The sequence below is a fragment of the Pongo pygmaeus genome, chromosome 3 (genome assembly GCF_028885625.2).
Source record: "Pongo pygmaeus isolate AG05252 chromosome 3, NHGRI_mPonPyg2-v2.0_pri, whole genome shotgun sequence".
Classification (NCBI taxonomy): Eukaryota; Metazoa; Chordata; class Mammalia; order Primates; family Hominidae; genus Pongo; species Pongo pygmaeus.
In genome coordinates, this window is record NC_072376.2 from 83,446,821 (window position 1) to 83,472,346 (window position 25,526).

General features: G+C 40.7%; 1 protein-coding gene and 1 pseudogene across 3 annotated transcripts in view; one reads left to right on the forward strand and one right to left on the reverse strand.

Moving 5' to 3' along the window:
- SLC4A4 (solute carrier family 4 member 4) overlaps positions 1–25,526 on the forward strand; it is a 386,161-nt gene that overhangs the window by 111,764 nt on the left and 248,871 nt on the right. The gene's annotated exons all lie outside the window — the stretch shown is intronic.
- On the reverse strand, positions 13,855–15,518 carry LOC129035263 (probable UDP-sugar transporter protein SLC35A4; annotated as a pseudogene).

Sequence of the window (25,526 nt, forward strand, 5' to 3'; positions counted from 1 at the left end):
TGTAATCCAGCATATAAACAGAACCAAAGACAAAAACCACATGATTATCTCAATAGATGCAGAAAAGGCCTTTGACAAAATTCAACAACCCTTCATGCTAAAAACTCTCAATAAATTAGGTATTGATGGGACGTATCTCAAAATAATAAGAGCTATCTATGACAAACCCACAGCCAATATCATATTGAATGGGCAAAAACTGGAAGCATTCCCTTTGAAAACTGGCACAAGACAGGGATGCCCTCTCTCACCACTCCTATTCAACATAGTGTTGGAAGTTCTGGCCAGGGCAGTTAGGCAGGAGAAGGAAATAAAGTGTATTCAGTTAGGAAAAGAGGAAGTCAAATTGTCCCTGTTTGCAGATGACATGACTGTATATCTAGAAAATCCCATCGTCGCAGCCCAAATTCTCCTTAAGCTGATAGGCAACTTCAGCAAAGTCTCAGGATACAAAATCAATGTGCAAAAATCACAAGCATTCTTATACACCAATAACAGACAAACAGAGAGCCAAATCATGAGTGAACTCCCATTCACAATTGCTTCAAAGAGAATAAAATACCCAGGAATCCAACTTACAAGGGAGGTGAAGGACCTCTTCAAGGAGAACTACAAACCACTGCTCAATGAAATAAAAGAGGACACAAACAAATGGAAGAACATTCTTCAAGGAGAACTACAAACCACTGCTCAATGAAATAAAAGAGGACACAAACAAATGGAAGAACATTCCATGCTCATGGGTAGGAAGAATCAATATCGTGAAAATGGCCATACTGCCCAAGGTAATTTATAGATTCAATGCCATCCCCATCAAGCTACCAATGACTTTCTTCACAGAATTGGAAAAAAGTACTTTAAAGTTCATGTGGAACCAAAAAAGAGCCCGCATCACCAAGTCAATCCTAAGCCAAAAGAACAAAGCTGGAGGCATCACGCCACCTGACTTCAAACTATACTACAAGGCTACAGTAACCAAAACAGCATGGTACTGGTGCCAAAACAGAGATATAGATCAATGGAACAGAACAGAGCCCTCAGAAATAACGCCGCATGTCTACAACTATCTGATCTTTGACAAACCTGAGAAAAACAAGCAATGAGGAAAGGATTCCCTATTTAATAAATGGTGCTGGGAAAACTGGCTAGCCATATGTAGAAAGCTGAAACTGGATCCCTTCCTTACACCTTATACAAAAATTAATTCAAGATGGATTAAAGACTTACATGTTAGACCTAAAACCATAAAAACCCTAGAAGAAAACCTAGGCATTACCATTCAGGACATAGGCATGGGCAAGGACTTCATGTCTAAAACACCAAAAGCAATGGCAACAAAAGCCAAAATTGACAAATGGGATCTCATTAAACTAAAGAGCTTCTGCACAGCAAAAGAAACTACCATCAGAGTGAACAGGCAACCTACAAAATGGGAGAAAATTTTTGCAACCTACTCATCTGACAAAGGGCTAATATCCAGAATCTACAATGAACTCCAACAAATTTACAAGAAAAAAACAAACAACCCCATCAAAAAGTGGGCAAAGGACATGAACAGACCCTTCTCAAAAGAAGACATTTATGCAGCCAAAAGACACATGAAAAAATGCTCATCATCACTGGCCATCAGAGAAATGCAAATCAAAACCACAATGAGATACCATCTCACACCAGTTAGAATGGCAATCATTAAAAAGTCAGGAAACAACAGGTGCTGGAGAGGATGTGGAGAAATAGGAACACTTTTACACTGTTGGTGGGACTGTAAACTAGTTCAACCATTGTGGAAGTCAGTGTGGCGATTCCTCAGGGATCTAGAACTAGAAATACCATTTGACCCAGCCATCCCATTACTGGGTATATACCCAAAGGACTATAAATCATGCTGCTATAAAGCCACATGCACGCACATGTTCATTGCGGCACTATTCACAATAGCAAAGACTTGGAACCAAGCCAAATGTCCAACAATGATAGACTGGATTAAGAAAATGTGGCACATATACACCATGGAATACTATGCAGCCATAAAAAATGATGAGTTCATGTCCTTTGTAGGGACATGGATGAAATTGGAAATCATCATTCTCAGTAAACTATCGGAAGGACAAAAAACCGAACACCGCATGTTCTCACTCATAGGTGGGAATTGAACAATGAGAACACATGGACACAGGAAGGGGAAAATCACACTCTGGGGACTGTTGTGGGGTGGGGGGAGAGGGGAGGGATAGCATTAGGAGATATACCTAATGCTAAATGGCGAGTTAATGGGTGCACACAGCAGCATGGCACATGTATACATATGTAACTAACCTGCACATTGTGCACATGTACCCTAAAACTTAAAGTATTAAAAAAAAAAAAAAAAGAACTAGAACTGAATTCCAAAGCCTATTTAGAATTCAGTTTGGTAGAGGGAAAAAAATAGTCAGTTTAGGTATCTCCATGGAAATGATATGTAGAAGTCTGTGGTATTTCTCTCATTCCATCTTATGAGTTAAAAAAATCAATCCTATTTCTTTTTTTTTGTATGGTTGGAATCAAAATATGCATAACCTTTGCATCTTTCAGCAAAATGCAGGCTGGTTCTTGACTTTTAGGCGGGCTGCTGGAATTACATTCTAGGTTCTCAGACTTTAGGGACTTAAGCTGATGCCTGGGCTGACCTTGGGAATGTGCTTTGTTATACCTCTGGGAGTAGCACTGAGCAAAGCAGGTGTGGGAGCCAGGATTCCAGTACAGGCAGGAAGGAGTAAATAATTAGGTTAGATAAGAAATTATTTGCCTTCCTTTCAGCAGGTGGACAAGCTAACAAGGAAAACATAAGAAAGGAAATAAAGCTCATTTAAAGACGGAAAAGGCCAATAATAGAATCACTTAAAAATTTTTATTGAAGAAAATGGGATTCCCTTGCACTCTTGTTTGAAATGTGTTTTGGATATGCATTGTTTTATACTGGATTTGGATATAGAATTATGACATTGTCCAGCCATAACAACTACTTTGTTAATTACAACTAGTTAGTGGATACCTGCTGGTACTGCACTGTAAGTAGTACCAACATATTCTAAATGTTCTTATGTAAGAACTAAAATGTTATTATGCAAGAGAAATTCCCTGCTTCCAAGGAGTTTTATAATCTAGCAGAGAGAGAACGTGTACATCCAACACAAGTTGAGAACACTTGCAAAGTAACATATCAATAAGTGGAAAAAAACATAGTGCAAATGGAAGTATTGAGTGATTAAGAGAGTGAAGCCAAAGATATGGGGCTGGCTGAGGAAGGATCTGAATTTTGAATTGGACAATGAAGGAGGAGAGAAACAAATTGGCAGACAGAGATAAGGAAGAAAGTCATATGTGAGGACATAGGTTTGGAAGTGAAGCAAGTCACATTTGACATGTTAGTGACAATAAGCAAGACAACAAGCACACAGGCTAGGACAAGGTGGAACTTCCATGGCCGTGGATAATTTGGGATGAATTTGATTATTGATTTGATTCAAGGGAAGTAGGAAAGTGCCATCGATTCTTGAGTATATGCAATGTGCTGAAAATGACAGATACTGGTAATTATTTAGGCAGCAACATCTATGATAGGTTGGAGTAGTGGAGCTAAGGGTGGAGAAAGTATTAGGGAGCTGTTTTGTAACCTAGATTTAAAGTAACGAAGGTTTAGAGGAGGGCTTTGGGAAAGTCTGCTGGGTTAGGAAAAAAAATGAGCTCAGTTTTTGAGATACTACTTTTCAGATGTCAGCAATCATATCCTGAGATGACCGGTCAGTTACTAGACAGGATTACAGTTTGAGAGCTCAAGTCTTGGCATTTGTGCAAGGTGATAGTTCAGTAATGCATGTGGAGTATGTATCATGGTGGTGACTATTGAGGGAGAAATGCAGAAAGCTGAGTTTGGAACCTTAGGAGCAGCTGCCAGCCAAGGGGGTGGAGGCAGGCAAAAAGAATAGTCAGCAAATGAGACAAAGAGGTAGTAGAAGAACACAGAGAACACCCGGGGAAACCATGCGAGGAGAGAATTTCAACAGTGCTAACTGAAGCATAGAGGTCAAGGGGATTGAAGACTTGAGAAAGACCTATTCGACTTCTCAAGGGAAAGGTCTTTGGAGGCTTAGAAAAATTTGTTTCCAGTGAAGTTTCAGTGCAAAAGTGCATCAGGGATTTTCTAGGTACTCTGCATGACAAGGGGATTAATGTTTAATAAATAAATCCCTTCTGTAATTGCTTTAGCACATATGACTGGGTATCTGGGTCTTCAGTATTTCAAGGGAAATGGTGAGGTCACTCCAGAAAGGAATTGAGGTTAGATTTCTCATATTATACAAACCCATCAGGTGATTTTTATATTATGTGGGAGAGAAACTCTCAGAGCTAAACTATTGGGCCTATTTAGATTCACAAGATCCTAGTGGCTCTGGGAAAAATCTTTGGGAAAATGTAAAACCTGAGCAGTGTTAGAAAGCCTCTTCTTTGGTCCTGTTATATGGTTTATGTTAATGAATTAGCTTGGAGTATTTGTCAGAGATGTTGAGTTGTGGAAAATAATAAAAATCAGATTAAAATTTACCAAAATAATTAATATCAATTTACATGGAAGTGGAGGCACCAAAGAATTTTGGTCAAGACAGAATCAAAGCTCCAAATTTAATGACCTACAGTTAACATCATGCCAAAAGAACAGAGCCATTTTGTAAGAAACAACAGTCTAGTTGAATAAATGGAGGTGATAAGTTAGATATGGTGAAGAACTCAAATTTTAAAAGGCAAGAGACACTTTCTCAAGACTTAAGAAGAGAAATTTATATTAGGAGATATACCTGATGCTAAATGACGAGTTAATGGGTGCAGCACACCAGCATGGCACATGTATACATATGTAACAAACCTGCACGTTGTGCACATGTACCCTAAAACTTAAAGTATAATCATAATAAAATTAAAAAAAAAGTTAGTTATAATGTGGGATCTGAAATAATAGTGATAAGATATTCATAACTGTGGCCATTAAAATCCATTGACCTATAGTTTTTTTGTTCATGCATGATTTTTTTTTTGAGACAGGGTCTCACTCTGCCACCCAGGCTGGAGTGCAGTGGCAGAATCATAGCTCACTGTAGCCTGGAACTCCTGTGCTCCAGCAATCCTCTCATCTCAGCCTCCCGATTAGCTAGGACTACAGGCATACACCACCACAGCTGGCTAAATTTTTGTCAATAGTGAAAAGGGAGAATAATGTCTTAGTTTTACTGTAAAATAGTATTGCCCTCATAGGCACCCCAAAAGGGTCCTCAGCCCACACTCCAAGAACTGATGCCTTAATACTATGCAATTCTCAAGTTGTTATTACTAATAAATTAAAAAATTAAAATTGTCTTTGCTGTATTTTTTAAAAGAGTGAAAATGTACTTTACAATTCTATATTACTTTACTATCAAATTGTGAATGGGTTCTTACCAGTGTTGTACTTAGAATTTCCTTTCCTCTCCTAGTTTTTATTTCTGTGGGTATAGTTGGTGTATCTATTTATGGGTTATGTGAGATATTTTGATACAGGCATACAATGCATAATAATCACATCAGCGTTTATCCTTTCTTTGTGTTACAGACAATCCAGTCATACTCTTTTAGTTATTTTAAAATGTCCAATAAATTATTGTTGACTATAAAAAAAAGAAGAGAAATTTGTAGAAAGAAACCAAACTTCTAAATTTATCTTTGATTCAACTAATTAGCAGTAGTCTCAATTATAAAACCTGAATCTATAATATGATCTAACTTAGGTATAATTAGATGAAAATGTAGTACTTTTCTGGTGAGTTAAATATGTGATTTTTGATTTATAATCACATCACAACAAATTGGTTGAGAAAGAATGAAGGTAAAGAAGAGATTAAATTTTATTTTGACCTTTAGCTCAGTTTTATGTTCAGATGGTAGTTTCCCAGTTATAGCAAAACTGTACTTAGTCCCTCCTTAGTTCTAGGAACTAAGTTCTAGGAAGTAAGGAGGGACTAAGTACAGTTTTGGCATAATTGAGGGTGTGACTTTAATGTTTCTATAGATTTTCATATCTCTGCAATAAAACATGAATTGCTTATGCTGTTTCTCTGATATAAAATATAGAGTTTTCCAATGCTCTATAAAATGTAATTTAGATAGACGAACATGAAACTATTCTTAAACTTGGATTGCCTGGGATTCTGAAATTTTTCTGGTTATTTGTTCAAATTGATACCTGACTATGATATTCACAACATTTCTTGATTTTCCAAACAGCTGCTATACAATATAGGATGTATATTGAATTGAAATAATAAATAGGTGGGAAAAAATGAGAGGAAAAAAGATAGGTACAAACGAAAGAGGAAAGAACAAATGTAAATCATTGAATAGTTACGATCACATAGTGTGAGTATGTCTCACTTTTGGTTTTTTTTTTTTTTTTGAGACAGAGTCTCACTCTGTCACCCAGGCTGGAGTGCAGTGGTGCGATTTCAGCTCACTGCAACCTCTGCCCTCTGAGTTCAAGCGATTCTCCTGCCTCAGCCTCCCGAGTAGCTGGGATTACAGGCACCTGCCACTGCGCCTGGCTAATTTTTTGTATTTTTAGTAGAGATGGGGTTTCACCATCTTGGCCAGGCTGGTCTTGAACTCCTGACCTTGTGATCCACCCGCTTCGGCCTCCCAAAGTGCTGGGATTACAGGCGTGAGCCACCGCACCCAGCCTCAATTTTGTTTTTAAGATTTCTACCTGCCAAGGCAAAATATGAAACTTGACTACTTACTTGATTAATACAGACCACAACTTAAAAACAAATCATTTGCTTAGGAGAAACACAAGTATTATCAACATAAAATCCAGAAGGAGGCTGGGTAAGGTGGCTCATGCCTGTAATCCCAACACTTTGGGAGGCCGAGCCAGGTGGATCACCTGAGGTCAGGAGTTCGAGACAAGCCTGGCCAACATGTGAAACCCAGTCTCCACTAAAAATACAAAAATTAGCTGGGTGTGGTGGTGCACACCTGTAGTCCCAGCTGCTTGGGAGGCTGAGGCACAAGAATTGCTTAAACCCGAGAGGTGGTGGTTGCAATGAGCCAAGATCACACCACTGCACTCCAGCCTGGGCGACTCTGTCTTAAAAAAAAAAAAATCCAGAAAGAAATAAAGAAGACTTTGTCTAATGCAATTAATGACATCTTAACAACATCTTGATTAGAGAATAATCAAGTTTCCCAAATTCCACTGAGCTGGTTTCATGAGTTGGTAGACTGATGGTATCACATAAAAAGTCCTGCAAGGTCAATTCAGTAGTGGGGCTTCAGGTCCGGTTAGATAATTCTTTTAGAACTTAAGTTTGGGATAACTATTTTTCTTTCCACCTCATGTGTTTTGAACTTTCAGGGCATATATTACAACTTATAACGTATCCCTGTCACTCTCAGTCTGAGAGCTCATATTGAATGCACGCACTGTGTTAGCTGTCATCTCACTGTGAATCAGCAGGAAGGGTAAGTTTTCATAACATCAGTGAAGGATGAGGTAATTATTATGCAATCGATTTTTGGAACACATGATAAAGAAATTCTGAGAAAAAAGTGAAGGTCTTCAGTTCCCTAATGGATACAAAGGAGAACTTAACCTGACAAAAATGTCCAGGAAGAGTTTGTATGTTCCCCTAAAAATGGAAGCATATTAGTAACTACCTTCAATTCTTTCTGGAATGAGGGGAAAATTCCAAAAATAAACTAAATAAAATAAGCAGTAAGATTTCTTTGAATTTAAGGGAGAAGCACATTCTCCCAGTTAAGAAAGGTGTCTTCTGTGAAGCAGCCTAGGGCTACAGTCAAACAGATTCCCACTGACAGGTGTGGAACTTGTCTTCACTCTGCAGAATGGCCTGTTCATTGTATTTCCCTTGGCATGTGATTCAGGTTGTTGGAGACCTTGGTAAACTCATCATATTAGATCATGGGTTGATGTAAGTTCATGTTTGGATGTTTTAAAATTGGTTGGAACCTGGCTAGGGGAAGAATGTATGTCTACAACTGGCCCTGAAAGAGATTAAACATGTTTGAAATGTCTTTTTAATGGCAGTGGAGTGGGTAGTAATATTTCTTTTGCTGTGAGCTAGCAAGTGTGCCTGTTAGGAGAGCATTCCCGAACTCATGATGAATCAAAGACTGATTAACTGTACTTTAAGTACGGCATCTGGAAATTGCTTGTGAGAGAGATTTTGCCATTAATTACAGAAGACACATATGTCACTGGATTTAGGACCAAAGACAGGGACAACCCTTTACCAAACTGATTTCTACTTTATTGTGGGTCCTCTTTTAATGTAAACTTTAGGACTTGTTGCTTCAAAAGTAGTTGGCTTTCTTCTGCTAGTGATATGTAAAGAATGAATGGTGCCCATAATTGTTATAAATATAATATGCAGAGTTATATTTAATTTATAACATAAGTCACCAGTCAAAAAGACAGTTTAGTTTTTTCCTATGACAAAAATCCAATCTTACTCAGTAAAACAAATGATTTACATACAACTCATTGCTTTTCTGAGACTAGTATTTACTGTGCTGTAATTTCAGGCATTTAGGTTTGCTGAAGGCGTAAGGTATACTTTTTTAGACGTTAAATTTTTAGATATGGTTGATTGGGGGAAATTAACAATTTCAGTGTTTGAAGTGGTAAACAGCTCATTTCTGCAGGGAGTGATAATTGGGAATGTAGATCATTGGAGATGGACTGAATTTAGGAACATCATGGTTGTAGATGTGGATTTAGGAGTTATCTGCTTAGATTTCGAGTCTTTTCCCATGATACTCTAACTCACAGGAACGGAACTGTTGCTGTATCTCTCTATACTTACAAATGGTGAGGGATTATCTCTTGAGCTGAGGGGACAGATTAGACCCTGGAGCTGCAAACCCTAGGTGTATATCCAGCAACCCCTGGACTGGTACTTTCATTTTGGGATGTATACATCCTTTTAAATACCAACAGAAGAAATTTTCAGAGGTTTTACCTTGATTTTCCTAAAAGAGGAAGCAATCATAGAACTGAATTCCTTTTCATAATTCTTCAAAATTGATTGGAGAAGAAAATTGCCTTTTCTCTCCTGCCTTTTCATTTTGAGGAACCCTTAATGATGTCGCTTATTTTAAATCAAAGATTCTTATTTATTGCAGCATCTGCTCAGTCCTCCATTTCTTCCTTTCCTTTCCTCTCCTCTCCTCTCCTCTTCTTTTCTTTTCTTTCTTTTTTTTTTTTTTTTTACATGGAGTCTTGCTCTGTCACCCAGGCTGGAGTGCAATGGTGTGATCTCGGTTCACTGCAACCTCCGCCTTCCGGGCTCAAGTGATTCTTCTGCCTCAGCCTCCAGAGTAGCTGGGATTATAGACACGCACCACCATGCCTGGCTAATTTTTGTATTTTTAGTAGAGACAGGGGTTTCACCATGTTGGCCAGGCTGGTCTCGAACTCATGTCCTTACATGATCCACCAGCCTTGGCCTCCCAAAGTGCTGGGATTACAGTCGTGAACCACCATGCCTGGCCTCAGTCCTCCATTTCTAAGGCATTGTATCATTCAGTGGTTGTTTAATAACCTTAGACAAAATCTAAGGTTTAATGACCACTGAATGATACAGTGGTTCAAGAATACAATGATACAGTGGTCCAAGAATTGAACCAACTCTTTTTAACCTGTTTTTTTTCCATTTTCTTTCTTTTTATACCTTATACAAATAAAATATGACTGTGTTTTTATTTTCATAGTATAAACAATATGGAAAATAAAAAGCTATATGATACAGAGCATAAATAATGGAGCAGAAAGTGAAAGTCTCTCTTCAGACATTTGCCCTGAGCCTACTGAAGAGTTATTCATCTACTCTCTTCTCTTTGGATTTACATGCATTTAAGTGTACATGTAGAAAGATACTAACTTGTGTTTTGCAATAGATATAAGTTGACTTGTCTCATGTATAATGATATAAACTGTTAACCTGAAAATTCACTTTGTACCTCTTAATGGCATGCAGCATTTCTATATTAAAAGAAACATCTGGAAAAATAGCAAAACTCTACATTCCTGAAGTTTATTTTTATTCAGAGTTGGGTGTATTTTTTTGGGGGGGAACCATTAGTACTTTTATACATGGTAGACTAAATTATAATGTTTTAAAAATCAAAAGGTATTTGGAGAGATGGAAATAAGATTTGATGATTTCTACTAATTATATGTATTGTCTCCTTAATATTTTCTTAATTTAAAAAGGTGGTTAACTTATGTGTGTTTGGCATATTTTTGAGTTGATAATCTCAAATAATTCTTCACTTATTACACATACTTGAAAATCTGCTCTCTCAGTTTTTCAAGTTAAAAGTATTCTGTCCTTGTGGATCTGTCATTTCACAGACATATCTGTTTGCCTTGTTGGCTAGGTGATAGAAAATAAAGGGCAGAACATAAGAAATTATCCTTCATTGGATATTAGTTCGTTCTCTCATCTGGATTTTAAAGTATTACTGGAAAAAAATATCCTCTAATCTTCTATTAAAGATAAGATAAGTTCTTACAATGTATAGGTTGTTTGTAGGACTGAGAAGTATTGGAAATATGTCTTGGCTCAACTAGTTGGCCACCCTTGAGAGCCAGTAATACCAAGTGGCTAAGCTTAGTTGCACCCAGTGGCAAGAGACATTCTGAGGTTTCCCATGTATTGGGAGGAGGCCCAAGACAAAGAGGTCCTTGTAAAACTCAGCTAGAGACTTGGCTGTGGGACAGAGTCCTAGAAGAATCTACATTAACTGTGCCCTGCCCAGAGGCATGCTGATACAGCCTTTGTGCTGGGAACCACCAGCATCATGGAATGAGTTTGCTTCTCCAGGTAGACACTCTGAGCTTCTTTTGCTTACTGACCCTGTTACTACCCCTAAGCGCTGCAGCTGCTGTGTAGCATCATATACCTTCTCTGCAAAGTCATATTACACTGAGATTGTTAGAAACTGTCCGTCTTTTGTTTTCATGTGTGTGGTTGTTGCTGTAGAAGACAATTACTTATCCTTACATCTACCTTTCTGGCTTGATACACACACACAGACACACACACACACACACACACACACACACACACACTCTTTGGCAAAATAAATGAATGTATTGGTGAATCTTTTTTTTTTGAGACAGAATCTAGCTCTGTCGCCCAGGCTGGAGTGCAGTGGCGTAATATTGGCTCATTGCAACCTCCGCCTCCGAGGTTCAAGTGATTCTCCTGCCTCGGCCTCCTGAGTAGCTGGGAATACAGGGATGTGCCACGACCCCTGGCTAATTTTTGTATTTTTAGTAGAGACAGGGTTTCACCATGTTGGTTGGGCTGATCTAGAACTCCTGACCACAAGTGATCCGCCTGCCTCAGCCTCCGAAAGTGCTGGGATTATAGGCTTGAGCCACCATGCCCAGCCAGCATCGGTGAATCTTACGTATAATTTTAAAATTAACCAATACATTAATTTCTTTTGGCAAAGTATAAAAAGTATAGGATTTGAATTTAGAAGACCTTCGTTCAAGTTCTGCTTCTGCCACTTAATAGTACTGTGACCTTTCTGAGGCTCTGTTTCTATTTTCATTCCCCATCTTGGTTGAGGCTTGTGAGCTTCAAATGAGACAATATATTTAAAAGCATTTTGTGAACCATCAACTGCCACACAAATGTTGATTATTGTTAATATTTTGTATTTAGTCTCGCTGGTACAATAAAAAGTTAGAATAAATGCCCCATGAGTTGTCTTAATTCCAGAGAACACATATGAACTAATATACCCAGCTTGGGTAATCAAAAGGTATATTTATATAAGGGTTACTGCTAAGCAGTGACAATCACAGGTGTGCTAATTTCATGCTGGGATCTGCAAGCAGCCTTAGGTGGAGAAAGGAGGAGGCACAGAACAGAGATAAATAAAGGCTTAGTTTCTACACAGCCTTGTGAAAGACTGTGTTTTAAGGGTTGAGTTCAACCCTTACGGTTGATGGTGTGTTGTAGTTTATATTGATGCTTAAAGAGTAAAATTCATCAATTTTTAAAAGAATAGTTTTATGAGTCACCAAATATATAAATATGATCAAATGTGTATTCCACACTTTTCAGAGAAATTATGTAGCTCTTCTGGTAACAGTGAGAGTCCTTTGCTTACACAGTCCACAACATAGGCAAAGAGATTCAGTTTTCCTATGGCAAGTTTCACATCCTGGAAAATGTTTCATCAGTTGGGCACTGGGGCCACCTCTAGGTTAGACAGTGTCAACGGGAGGTAGTTCAGGTTCGGATGTGGGTAGGGTCTGTGCTTCCTAGTTTGGAGAAGGGTTTCTGATGATGAGTTGGGATTTGGTTTTCATTCTTCTGGCCTCGTAGATGAGTGGCCAGTTTCATTTCATTGCTTGGCTCTATCTTCAGTTTATGTGCTCGTTCTTTCCATTGGAAACTCCTTTAACTCTTCTGCTGAAAATGTTCTCTAGGGTTCAACTTTAGGGAAATCTTAGCAAATTTTATTTATTACTCTAGCTATTATGTTTATTTTCATAACAGCTTTTCTGAAGGAGGACGTCTAACACATCTAGGTGTTCATAATGTGAACCTCATTTGTATTTTCAGAGAAAAGTTTTATCTTGAGTTTGAATGAACTGTGGAATTAGCTGAGTTAAGAGACTCTCATTTTTGCTATCCATGAGGCAGAAAAGTGGTGTGAAGGGTATATGACTTCAGCCAATTGACTACTGACCAGTCTTTCTATTGTTTAGGCCATAGGAAATAGGGCATTTGGAGACAGGTGGTAAGGAAATGAGTAGCACTTTTGTGTGTGTAGTTGTAGGAACCACTGTACACCCTAGAACACTTTACTAAGACCTTACTGCTTATGTAATTGAAGAGACATTGATTGAGCTACAGGTACCTGGTCAGACATTGAGAGGCCTGTACCTGGTCTCAGGTTGCTCTGTGTAGAGCTTCCCCAGGCTGTTGGGAGCTGGGAGACTGCTTCGCCTGGACAGGACCCAGAATAAGAAGCATGGTACCTCCTATAAGCCTCCGAGTAGGCTGTGGGCTTCAAGATGGCTCTCAGGATGATCAGAGAGGTCAGGAGTGTAGGCTTAAGCCAGGTCCCAGGGCCAACATTCTCTGAAATGAGTCAAGCCCCAACCCTCTCTGGGGTTTCCAGAACAAAGGTTGGATGTGGGGAGCCAGCGTTGTGGAGAGGGCAGGGGGCATGTCTCTAGGCATTGCTGGGACTGAGGGAGATTGTCAGAGTGGCTGGGGTAATGTTTGTGTAATCTGTGGCAGTTGGTCCTTCCTGCATGACAGTGGGAGGTTGAATGTCCCTTATGGGAGAGTCATGCACCATGGCTGGGCTGGAGCAGCCAGCCAGAGGGCGTTGGGGCAGTGGCTCTGCTGGGGTGACCAAAGTAGGCAAGGAAAGCCACTTGTTGCGCACACCCCATTTGGATCAACTGCTTTCATGCAGGATGAGGCAGGGATAGGATCATTTCTCAGACCCAGGTGTTGATGTTTTCTTAATTCTTTAGTCTGGAAGAACTTGATGAGAGGGCAGGAGGATGATAAGAATTTCCTTAATCAAACCCATTTTTCATGTCTCCTAGGGCTACCCCTTCATTTGCACATCTGCAGAGAATAACCTGACTCCTCTCACTTCTCCAGCTTTTCTCACAAGGCAGTTGTTACTGGACTGCTGAGGGAAGTGGAAGGGAGGCCTGGGAGGGGGCTCTGATGGTGGCATCCAATCTACAGGGTCTGGAGTCAGGGTGAAGGAGGTCAGGGACTAGCGGCTGCCATAGCACGGGCACACGGCCAGGCTAATGATGAGCGGCATGGCCAGGAAGAAGGTGGCTGTGAGCTGCAGCCACAGCAGGACTGCTGAGAGCACGGCGATGACCACCAGTAAGCAGGACACAACGAAGAGGCATGGGATGCTGCTGCTGTGCTTCATGACAGTGGACATGACATGAGCAGTCCATTTAGCCCTGGCTCAGCACCACAAGTTTTGCCCATGCTGACAAGCCTTCCAGGAAGCCTGGGCCGGGGCCACTAGCGGCATGCAGATCTAGATTCAGGAGCACACCAAAGGTGTAGAGGAAGACATTCTGAAGTGCCAGGGGCAGCTGCCGTCTCTTCATAAGCAGCTCTGTATGCAGTGACGACAGGCTTGAGATCAGGCAGTCCAGGATGAGGAGCAGCAGGCCCAGCAGAGTGATATGTAGGGGCATGGGGCTGGCAGCAGCTTCTGGAGGGGGCCTGGGAAGGGTGTTCCCAAGTTCTTACAGGCCATCTGGTGGATAGCAGGCCCCCGCAGCCATCAGCAGCAGCAGTGCTAACCCCTGAGGTGCAGAGAAGCAGTGCTGGAGGCAGAGACAGTGGAACAGGGCCCGCTTCCAGTCTTGAGATTGCTCAGCACATGGTAGGTGCTGGGGTCCATGTCACACTGAAGATAGATCACCAGGTTGTTGTTAGTGCCATAGATCAGGGCTGATCGTGTGAAGGGAGCAGCTTAGTGCCAGAGTGGGGGCCCCCTACAGCCATGCTTGTCAGCCCACTAGAAGGGAGAAGGTGCTTAACAGTAGCTTGGTCAACTCAGCTCCACAGCTGAGGAGGGCTGGAAGGACACTTGGCTGTCCAAATGGCACAGTGCCATTATGGGGGATGGGCACCATACGTGGCAGTGGATAGGAGCAGCATCAAGGTCCACTACACTCATACCCACACCAGACCTTGGGTGGCTGGTGTAGTTAGCAAGGGGAGTGGGATTGCAACACATTTACGGGAAATCAAGTTATGGAGCCACCTCCCAGTAGGGAGGAGCCGTGGAACATTGCCAGAGAGGATACTGAGGATCAGAGTCATCTGTCAACTCCATAGTCAGGGCTTGAAGAGTAAGGGGCTGGTGGCCCTTGAAGCCACAGTCTTGGGGCCAGTCTTAGGGAGTTAGGAGAGGGAAGAAGGAATCCAGGGTGCAGGCTGACAAGGCACTGTGCACACTCTGCAGGAAGGGAGGCAAGGATAAAGGCGGCATGAAAGTTGGAGAAAAAATGGATGACAGCCAGGGAATCCAGATAGTGTCTCTACCTGCAGGCCCCAGCTCCTTATTCTGCCTCCCTCATAGCATCTACAGCTATTCGAGCCCTTGCATAGTGACTGCAAATAGTCAGTCATTCAGTGTCATCTCCATGTTGGGCACAGCATAGCCTGAGCTGCATAGATTGCCAGCGCAGGTGCCCCTTGCAAAGCCCAATACTGCTGATGTCTTCAGTTTGGCCACCACAGCCAGCCGGGAATCCCTTGAGGAATGGGGAGGACAACAGCGAGCCATCCCAGCCACCTCTGCTGTTGACTTCGTCTTCCATGTGCCACTGCAGGCAACCCAGCTGGTTCTCGAGAAATGCCAGGTCCTTAAGCTTAGGGACTTGGAGAATCCTTGTCATCTGTCATCTTCCCTGCCAAACTTCTGAAGAGCACTTTCTATAAGTCAAAAGTAAGACAGTCTTAGTTTTGTTCTCTATATTTGATGTTTGGTGCACTGTAAAAGATGGCATAGCTTAGTAGGATGTTATTTTATTTCAGTTGCAAGGTAGGAAGGGCACTGATAATTGTAGAAATGGGGAGGGGGTACATATATGAGTCTGAGGCTGTATATTTAGTCTTCTGAGCTTTGGAAATGGAGATGATTTTTTTTCAGTCTTAGCAAAGGAAGTATTTTAAAATTTCAGAAACAATCAGGCTATTAATAAAATGTTTAAGTGGTAGAAAGAGCAATGCACTAAGAATAATGATTTTTTAAAAATCTTGATTCTGCTAGTAACTTGCTGAGCCTGGAAAAGTCCTTTAATGTTTCTGAACCTCAGTCTTCTTACTTATAAAATGATATTTCTATATAACTTAAAAGGTCCCTTCCAGACCTAAAATTCTGTGACTGATTTTTCTCTATGATCATAATGATTCTTTGCTTCCTTCCACAGAGTATGAAGGTAACAGGTATCCCTTATCAATGAACATTACCTTTAAACGTATAAAGCAGCAAACTGTGTTGCAAAGGGAAGGTATGGAAATGAGCTGTGAATCTTGAATCTAATGGGGTTGCCTGTAGCTCATTCTCTTTGATGTGCGCTACCTGCAGTGTCCACTCCTGGTGTGCTGTGACTCTGGAAGAGAGGCACTCGGTCTTGAATGTGTAGTTTTTGACAGCCTGTTTCTAGATGGGACACACATCTAGACACACGTCATTTCAATGGTGACCTTCAAGGGCAATGATGCCCCAGCCTTCAGTGTGTAACTCTTAGGTAACACTAAAATTCGAACTTGGCAACCATGTAGGAAAAGAGGATAATGTCATGTTAGGCCTAAATAGGGTATTTTGGGGATGGAAAACATCAAAGTCTATACTCTACCCAACTATAGATTTTGGTAAATGGATTTTAGACAGATTGTTTTTCAAGCTCCATTATGTTTCCTTAGACTTTTTCACTTTTTGTAGTAATCACTTTTTTTCTGATGTTTACAATAGTCTGTTATAAATGGGGCTTACCATCTGCCATTAAGGAAAGTATAAAAATCAGGCTGTGCCAGTCTTTTTCTCTCCGTAAAGTAATTTCCATCAGACCTCATTTTCCTCTGCTTTAATCTCTTCTGCGAATGTGGTAGTGATCTTAAGTCATACAGCTTGTAAGGTGAGGCACATTACAGATACCAATCTGAGGATTTAGCTGGGCAAGGGAGGGAGAGATAAATGGTAAGAAGGGAGGTAGAGGAGTTTATTGATTACTCATGTAATGCTTCGTTGTGAGTAAAGAAAAGCAGATTGGTCATCTATAATAAAATGTAGCCCAAATGGCATTTGCACAGTTGTAAGGTTTATTTCACAGCAAATCAGTATGCCTATTAGCATTTCACACATATCCCTGTCTCTCTGTCAAGAATGTTTGCAGATTCTTTGTTGTTCATGCTTAAAGGCACTTTTTATCTTCTGGTGTCTTGCTAATGGACCTCCTCTTGAAAAACAACTCTTCCCATCTACACAGATGAATCTCTTCATGACTACTGTGTTTCAGTTTTTGATTAGCTCCTTGGGAATGACAGTTTCTGTTAGGATTAGCAGAATAAGATGGGAGGCCATAATTTAACATTGTAATTCAAGATCAAAATCACAGGCTTTTGTGTGACTTTGAAGTCTTCCTGCTCCTTCTAAACAGAATTGCAGCTATAGCATCCCAGATAGGTGTTTTCAAATCTCTTTTTCTTTCCTTCCTCTTCTTCTTTTACTTCCCTTTCTTCTTCCCCACCCTCCCTTTTTTCCTTTTTCCCCTCCCTTCCTCCCTCCCTCTGTCCTTCCTTTCTTCTCTGTATTTAAGTACTTCCAATAAAAACACTGACACTTGTCTGCATCTTGAAAACCCCAGATTCAGTTTCATCAACATCTGTTGAATGCCTATTATATTCTTGATTCTGTGCTAGGCCTATTCCTGTGCATTGTCTTATTTAATCCCCATAACAATTATTTGAAAAAGCTATTTCATTCCCATTCCATCGATGAAGAAACTTTGGCTTGATTCACAGAGCTAGTGTGTGGCAGAAGCTGAATGTGAAATTAGATCTTCTGAATTCTTCCTTTACTGGGTAGAAACTCAGTTTCATATGGGAAGTTGTATTACGGTTCTCCAGAGAAACGGAACCAAGAGGGTATATGGAGATACACATGTGCGTATATATATTTATTATAGGAATTGGCTGTTGTAATTATGGAGGCCGAAAAGTCCCACAATCTGCTGTCTGCAAGCTTGAGACCAGGGAAAGCCAGTGGTGTAATTCATTCTGAATCCAAAAGCCTGAGAATTGGGGGGCCAATGTCCTGGTCTGAGTCTGAAAGCCCAAGAACCAGGAGCGCTGATGTCTGAGAGTAGGAGAAGATGAATGCCCCAGCTTAAATACAAAGGTGAATTCACCTTTCCTTCATCGTTTTGTTTGATTTTGTCCCTCAACAAATTGGATGATGTCCAAGCACATTGGTTGGGCAACCTTCTTTACTCAGTCTACTGATTCAAATGCTGATCTCGTTCAGAAGAGGCAAACCTAGAAATAATGTTTTACCAGCTATCTGGGCATTCCTTAGCCCAGTCAAGTTGACACATAAAATTGATTGTCACAGAATTGCTATTATAAAAGGAACTGTACCTTAGTGTGGAAGCAAGCCAGCTATGATTAAATGAGAACATGTGACCAAATTCTGGGTCCAGATTCTCAATGACTGATTCAGCCTTGGGCAAGGTTTTGATCTTTGTATTTTAGAGTCTCTACTGATTAAAAAGAGATAGTAAAAGTTGTCTTAGAGGAGTCTTAATCTATAGCTGTCTGTATTTACTGAAAAACCTTACTTTTACAAAATTTTAATTTTGTGGACAACTTGGAACTCTTTAGTTGGGAAATAAATTCCAGCATAGTTGTTTTTATAGCACCGCAATTAATAGAGGTTATATTATCTAAATCAATTGTTAACAAATATGCTCAGTTACTGGGCAGAATCTTAGTTGATGGGACTATCAATACATATTTGTTGAATACCTACTATGTGACTGACACCTTACATTCATGAGCTCATTTAACCCTTATCATTTCTGTGAGTTCTCAATTACTTGCCTCAAAGAATGAGGCTCAGAGGAATTAAATAATTTTTCCAAGGTCGCATAACTAGTAGGTGGTGAAGTTGGGATTTGGATCTTTGAATGCACAAAAATAGCACAATTATTACCAGTGTGGGATTTTCAGTTAGATTTAAGTTCCAGTTCTGTCTCTTACTAGCAGTGTAACCTTTGGTGAGTGACTTAATCTATCTAAACCTTCATTTTTAGATTGAGCTACTTAACAGGTCAGTTCCATTCCAAAGATTCAATTGCAACTATCCCTTTAGCATGGCCTGACACAGTAAGTGAGGTATGCAATGGCACCTGCTTATAAGGGTTTAGCATGTTAAATGAAAGATGAAGCATAAAGATGAAAAGTGAGCATTTTTTTCATAATGTATGCTAAAATGTTAAATCATGCAGTTTTAGCAAAAGATACTAGTGTGGTGCATGTGTTATATTAGACAGAACTTTGGAGTAGAGCTGGGATATGCAAAACCTTTCCCCATCTTTACCACTAGCACACTGTGAATCTCAGAGCATATTATTTCACTTCCGTGTCCTCTGTGTTTCATCCATTCATGCATTCATAAAACATCTACAGAGAGACAGCAGTGTGTCCAGGCACACTGTATGAGGAATCTAGGAACTGGAAAAGGAGCTAACACGTGGCGTCTGTTCCTGTCATGGGCCAAGGAACTTACAGCCTAATGGGAGGAAAGACAGACATACGAAGATTTTATAATGCAGTGTGAAAAGTGGTATTATAGTGTTCAGAACCAGGGGAGGCTTTATGGAAGAGCTGACAATTGAAGAAGTAATGAAAATAAGAAGGGACTCTGCCTTATTCATCTTTATAGTAATATTTCCTAAAGCATTGAGTGCAGTGCCCAACACATAGTAGGCACTCAGTAGTGAATTGGATACTGATTTGCAAGCTGGACTTGTTTTCAACAACCTTTCCTTCCTGTGTTTCTTGTTATAGCTCCTCTACCTCTTTAGGGAGCTCCACAGGGACTCAGTTCAAGTCCCTAATTCTCTTAGTGACAGTACACCAGGGTGGTTAAGAGCATAGGTTCTGAAGTCAGACTTCCTGGTTTCAGTTTCTGTCTTTGCTATTTGTTAGCTGACTGACCTTGAGCACTTACATAGCTTTCTGTGCCTCTGTTTCCTTGTCTATAAAATGGGATAATACGCCGGGCACGGTGGCTCACACCTGTAATCCCAGCACTTTGGGAGGCCGAGGCGGGTGGATCATGAGGTCAAGAGATTGAGACCATCCTGGCCAACATGGTGAAACCCTGTCTCTACTAAAAATACAAAAATTAGCCAGACGTGGTGGTGCTCGCACCTGTAGTCCCAGCTACTCAGGAGGCTGAGGCAGGATAATCGCTTGAACCCAGGAGGCGGGGGTTGCAGTGAGCTGAGATCACGCCACTGCACTCCAGTTTGGCGACAGAGTGAGACTCCGTCTCAAAAAAAAAAAAAAAAAAAAAAGATCATAATAATACCTAGCATTATTAAATGGAAAAAATTAAATGCAAAGAACTTTGAATTTGAATGGGGACTAAGCACTAAGAATAGTAATTGCATAATGAATGTTAGCAATTTTTATTTTTCATTTTGATACATTTTGTGCTGAGTTCATTTATTAGAGTACCACTTCGCAAATACTCAGTTACCTGCAAAAATAGAATTTTTCTGATTGACAGTGATCAAAAAGAAAAGGTGACTTATTTTAGGAAAGATGTTGCTTTTTCTTCGCCTGCTCTTGCTTTAAGGCATGGATCATAAGGTCCTAGTTCATGTCATAAGGAGCTCACATGTATTTTGCTAATTATAAGTTATGCTTCTCAGTGACCGTTTTAACTGTTAAAATGACCTCCAGATTCTGATTTTTCTTCACTCTTTATTAATAGTTAACAAACTGTTTAATGCGCACTAGCGCAGTAGGAAAGCCAAGTAAGCCTGAAGCATTTAGAAAATGGCATGTGAATTAGTTGTAAACTGTTTCAGTAAACATTAAATGGGTGGCAATTACTTAAAGTGATTGCCTAAGTTTCATTAAAGTATTTAAAAGAAAAAATATGTGCTTAATGCTGCCTTAATTATAAGGAACTTATTACAGTAGCTTCCATCTAGGGTTTACGAAATTAGCCTAATTCATAACCTCACCCAGGGCATTTTATACACATGCATTTTATACACATTTCTGATTTCCCCCCTCACCCCCTGCCTCACTGAGACTCAGACCTGGTAATCTGTGTTTTTAATTATTTCAGGTGAATCGCTGATGAGACCTGGTTGGAAAACACGAGTGTTGTCTGGTTAAAAGCTTGCTTTTGATTTTGCATTCAACAATTCAAAAAGCTCTTAAAGATACTTCAGTATAACTGGTTACCAAGGGTTAATTGTGGTGAATATAGAATGAGAGTAGCTGAGGAAATGGAAGTCTGTGATTTTTGATTGCCTTGTTAAATCGTCAACAGCAGCAGCACCACCATCATTGATTGGGTTATGGCAGGAAATGCTATAGTTAGATTTGCTACAAATTAGTTTAGATAGAGAGTATGGGTGAAAATAAGGTAATCTTATCAGATGTTGTCTGATAAATGGAAGCAGTGCGTTTATGAGCAGAGTTGCAAAAGAAATGTTGAGTACACCTTTGAAACAAGGTTGCCTACCGTGGATTATAGCAAACAGAAGTATTCTCAGGGTGTGTGGAATCAATAAAAACCAAAGGTGTCAAGATGCAAAGAGCAGTCAGCTTGTATAGGTGCCCACAACTACTAATCATAACTTGATAGGTGTGGAAAGAACTGCTGAATACCCTCCCTCTTACACTGCCCCAACTATGGCACTGCCCTAGATAGCCTTCTAAAACACATACCTGATTCTGCCACTCCCTGCTTGCAGCCCTCAATACTTTTCTATTCATATGATAGGATAAAGTCTAAATGCCTTATCAAAGTATATAGGGCCATCCACTATTTATCTACTATATACTTTTATAGTCTTCTTTCTCTTCTCTTGCCACATTTTCATGTTATATGCTCAAGCCAACTGAAGTCTATACTTGTAGGCTTCCAAAGTGCTTTGAGAAAAAAAATCATATACCACATTATTCTGTTACAGACCCTAACACAGTGCCTAGTAGGGGCTCAATATACATAGTAATTGTTTAATAAATGTTTATTGACAAATGAATAAATCAAAACGCAATTACTGTAATGATCTCATTACATGTGGATTTTTCCCTTTTGGGATATAAGCCCATCCAGAGCACTATAGCGTGCACAGTTACTGGCACATAATAGTCATTAAGAGCTTATGGGGATCTGGCAAAATGGCCAAACAGGAAGAGCTCCAGTCTGTAGCTCCCAGTGAGACCAATGCAGAAGGCGGGTGATTGCTGCATTTCCAACTGAGGTAGCTGGTTCATCTCACTGGGACTAGTTAGACAGTGGGTGCAGCCCATGGAGGGCGAGCAGAAGCAGAGGGGGTTGTCACCTCACCCAGGAAGTGCAAGGGGCCGGGGGACTCCCTCCCCTAGCCAAGGAAAGCCGTGAGGGACTGTGCTTTCTGGCCCAGTTACTACGCTTCTCCCATGGTTTTTGCAATCCACAGACCAGGAGATTCCCTTGTGTGCCTATACCACCAGGGCTCTTGGTTTCAAGCACAAAACTGTGCTGCTGTTTGGATAGACGCCAGGCTAGCTGCAGGTGTGTTTTGTTCATACTCCAGTGGTTCCTGGAACCCCAGTGGTGCCTAGGAACCCCAGTGAGACAAAACCGTTTTCTCCCCTAGAAAGGGGGCTGAAGCCAGGGAGCCAAGTGATCTCGTGCAGTGGATCCTACTCCCATAGAACCCAGCAAGCTAAGAACCACTGGCTTGAAATTCTTGCTGCCAGCACAGCAGTCTGAAGTCGACCTGGGATGCTCAAGCTTGGTGGACGCAGGGGCATCCACCATTACTGAGGCTTGAGCAGGTGGCTTTCCCCTGACCGTGCTAAGGACTGGACGTAACTCAACACAGCACAGCAAAGCGGCTGTGGCTAGACTGCCTTTCTAGATTCCTCTTCACTGGGCAGGGAATCTCTGAAAGAAAGGCAAGAGCCCCAGTCAGGGGCTTATAAATAAATCTCCCATCTCCCTAGGACAGAGCACCTGGGAGAAGGGGCGGCTGTGGGTGCAGCTTCAGTGGACTTAAATATTCCTGCCTGCCGGCTCTGAAGAGAGCAGTGGATCCTGACAAGGAGGGTTCTCCCAGTGTGGTACTCGAGCTCTGCTAAGGGACAGACTGCCTCCTCACGTGGGTCCCTGACCCGCATGCCTCCTGACTGAGAGAGACCTCCCAACAGGGGCTGACAGACACCTCATACAGGAGGAAGGAGCAGGCAGTAATCTTTGCTGTTCTGCAGACTCCGCTGGTGATACCAGGCAAATAGGATCTGGAATGGACCTCCAGCAAACTCCAGCAGACCTAGAGGAGAGGGGCCTGACTGTTGGAATGAAAACTACAAAACAGGAAGCAATAATATCAACATCAACAAAAAGGACCCCCACACACAGAAACCCTATCCAAATGTCATCAGTCTCAAAGATCAAAGGTAGATAAATCCATGAAGATGAGGAAAAACCAGCGCAAAAATGCTGAAAATTCCCAAAACCAGAATACCTCTTCTCCTTCAAATGGTCGCAACTCCTTTCCAGCAAGGGCACAAAATGGGACAGAGAATGAGTTTGATGAATTGACAGAAGTAGGCTTCAGAAAGTGGGTAATAACAAACCCCTCTGAGCTAAAGGAGCATGTTCTAACCCAATGCAAGGAAGCTAAGACCTTGACAAAAGGTTACAGAAACTGCTAACTAGAATAACCAGTTTAGAGAAGAACATAAATGACCTGATGGAGCTGAAAAACACAGCACGAGAACTTCGTGAAGCATATACAAGTATCAATAGCCAAATCAATCAAGCAGAAGAAAGGATATCAGAGATTGAAGATGAACTTAATGAAATAAAGCATGAAGACAAGATTAGAGAAAAAGAATGAAAAGGAATGAACAATGCCTCCAAGAAATATGGGACTCTGTGAAAAGACCAAACCTACGATTGATTGGGGTCCCTGAAAGTGATGGGGAGAATGGAACCAAATTGGAAAACATACTTAAGGATATTATCCAGGAGAACCTCCCCAACCTAGCAAGACAGACCAACATTCAAATTTAGGAAATACAAAGAACACTACTAAGATACTCCTCAAGAAGAGCAACCCCAAGACACATAATCATCAGATTCTCTAAGCTTGAAATGAAGGAAAAAAGAATGTTAAGGGCAGCCGGAGAGAAAGGTCAGGTTACCTACAAAAGGAAACCTATCAGACTAACAGCAGATCTCTCTGCAGAAACCCTACAAGCCAGAAGAGAGTGGGGCCCAATATTCAATAGTTTTAAAGAAAAGAATTTTCAACCCAGAATTTCATATTCAGCCAAACTAAGTTTCATAAGTGAAGGAGAAATAAAATCCTTTGCAGAAATGCTGAGGGATTTGTCACCACCAGGCCTGCCTTACAGGAGCTCCTGAAGAAAGCACTAAATATGGAAAGGAAAAATCGGTACTAGCCACTGCAAAAACACACCAAAATATAGAGACCAGGGACACTATGAAGAAACTGCATTAACTAATGTGCAAAATAACCAGCTAGCATCATGATGACAAGATCAAATTCACACATAACAATATTAACCTTAAATGTAAGTGGGCTAAGTGCCCCAAAAGGCACAGACCACCAAATTGGATAAAGAGTCAAGACCCATTGGTGTGCTATATTCAGGAGACCCATCTCATGTGCAAAGACACACATACACTCAAAATAAAGGGATGGAGGAATATTTACCAAGCAAATGGAAAGCAAAAAACAAACAAACAAAAAAATGCAGGGGTTGCAATCCTAGTCTCTGATAAAACAGGCTTTAAGCCAACAAAGATCAAAAGAGACAAAGAAGGCCATTACATAATGGTAAAGGGATCAATGCAACAAGAAGAGCTAAGTATCCTAAATATATATGCACCCAATACAGGAGCACCCAGATTTATAAAACAAGTTCTTAGAGACCTACAAAGAGACTTAGACTCCCACACAATAATAGTGGGAGACTTTAACACCCCACTGTCAATATTAGACAGATCAACGAGACAGAAAATTAACAAGGATATTCACAACTTGAACTCAGCTCTGGACCAAGCAGACCTAATAGACATCTACAAAACTCTCCACCCCAAATCAACAGAATATACATTCTTCTGAGCACCACGTAGCACTTACTCTAAAATCGATCACATAATTGGAAGTAAAACACTCCTTAGCAAATGCAAAAGAATGGAAATCATAACAGTCTCTCAGACCACAGTGCAATCAAATTAGAACTCAGGATTAAGAAACTCACTCAAAACCATGTGCGTGGAAACTGAATAACCTGCTCCTGAATGACTACTTGGGTAAATAATGAAATTAAGGCAGGAGTAAAGTTCTTTGAAACCTATGAGAACAAAGACAAAACATACCGGAATCTCTGGGACACAGCTAAAGCAGTGTTTAGAGGGAAATTTATAGCACTAAATGCCCAAAGGAGAAAGCGAGAAAGATCTAAAATCGATACCCTAACATCACAATTAAAAGAACTAGAGAAGCGAGAGCAAACAAATTTAAAAGCTAGCAGAAGAAAAGAAATAACTAAGATCAGAGCAGAACTGAAGGAGACACGAAAAACCCTTCAAAAAATCAACGATTGCAGGAGCTGGTTTTTTGAAAAGATTAACAAAATACA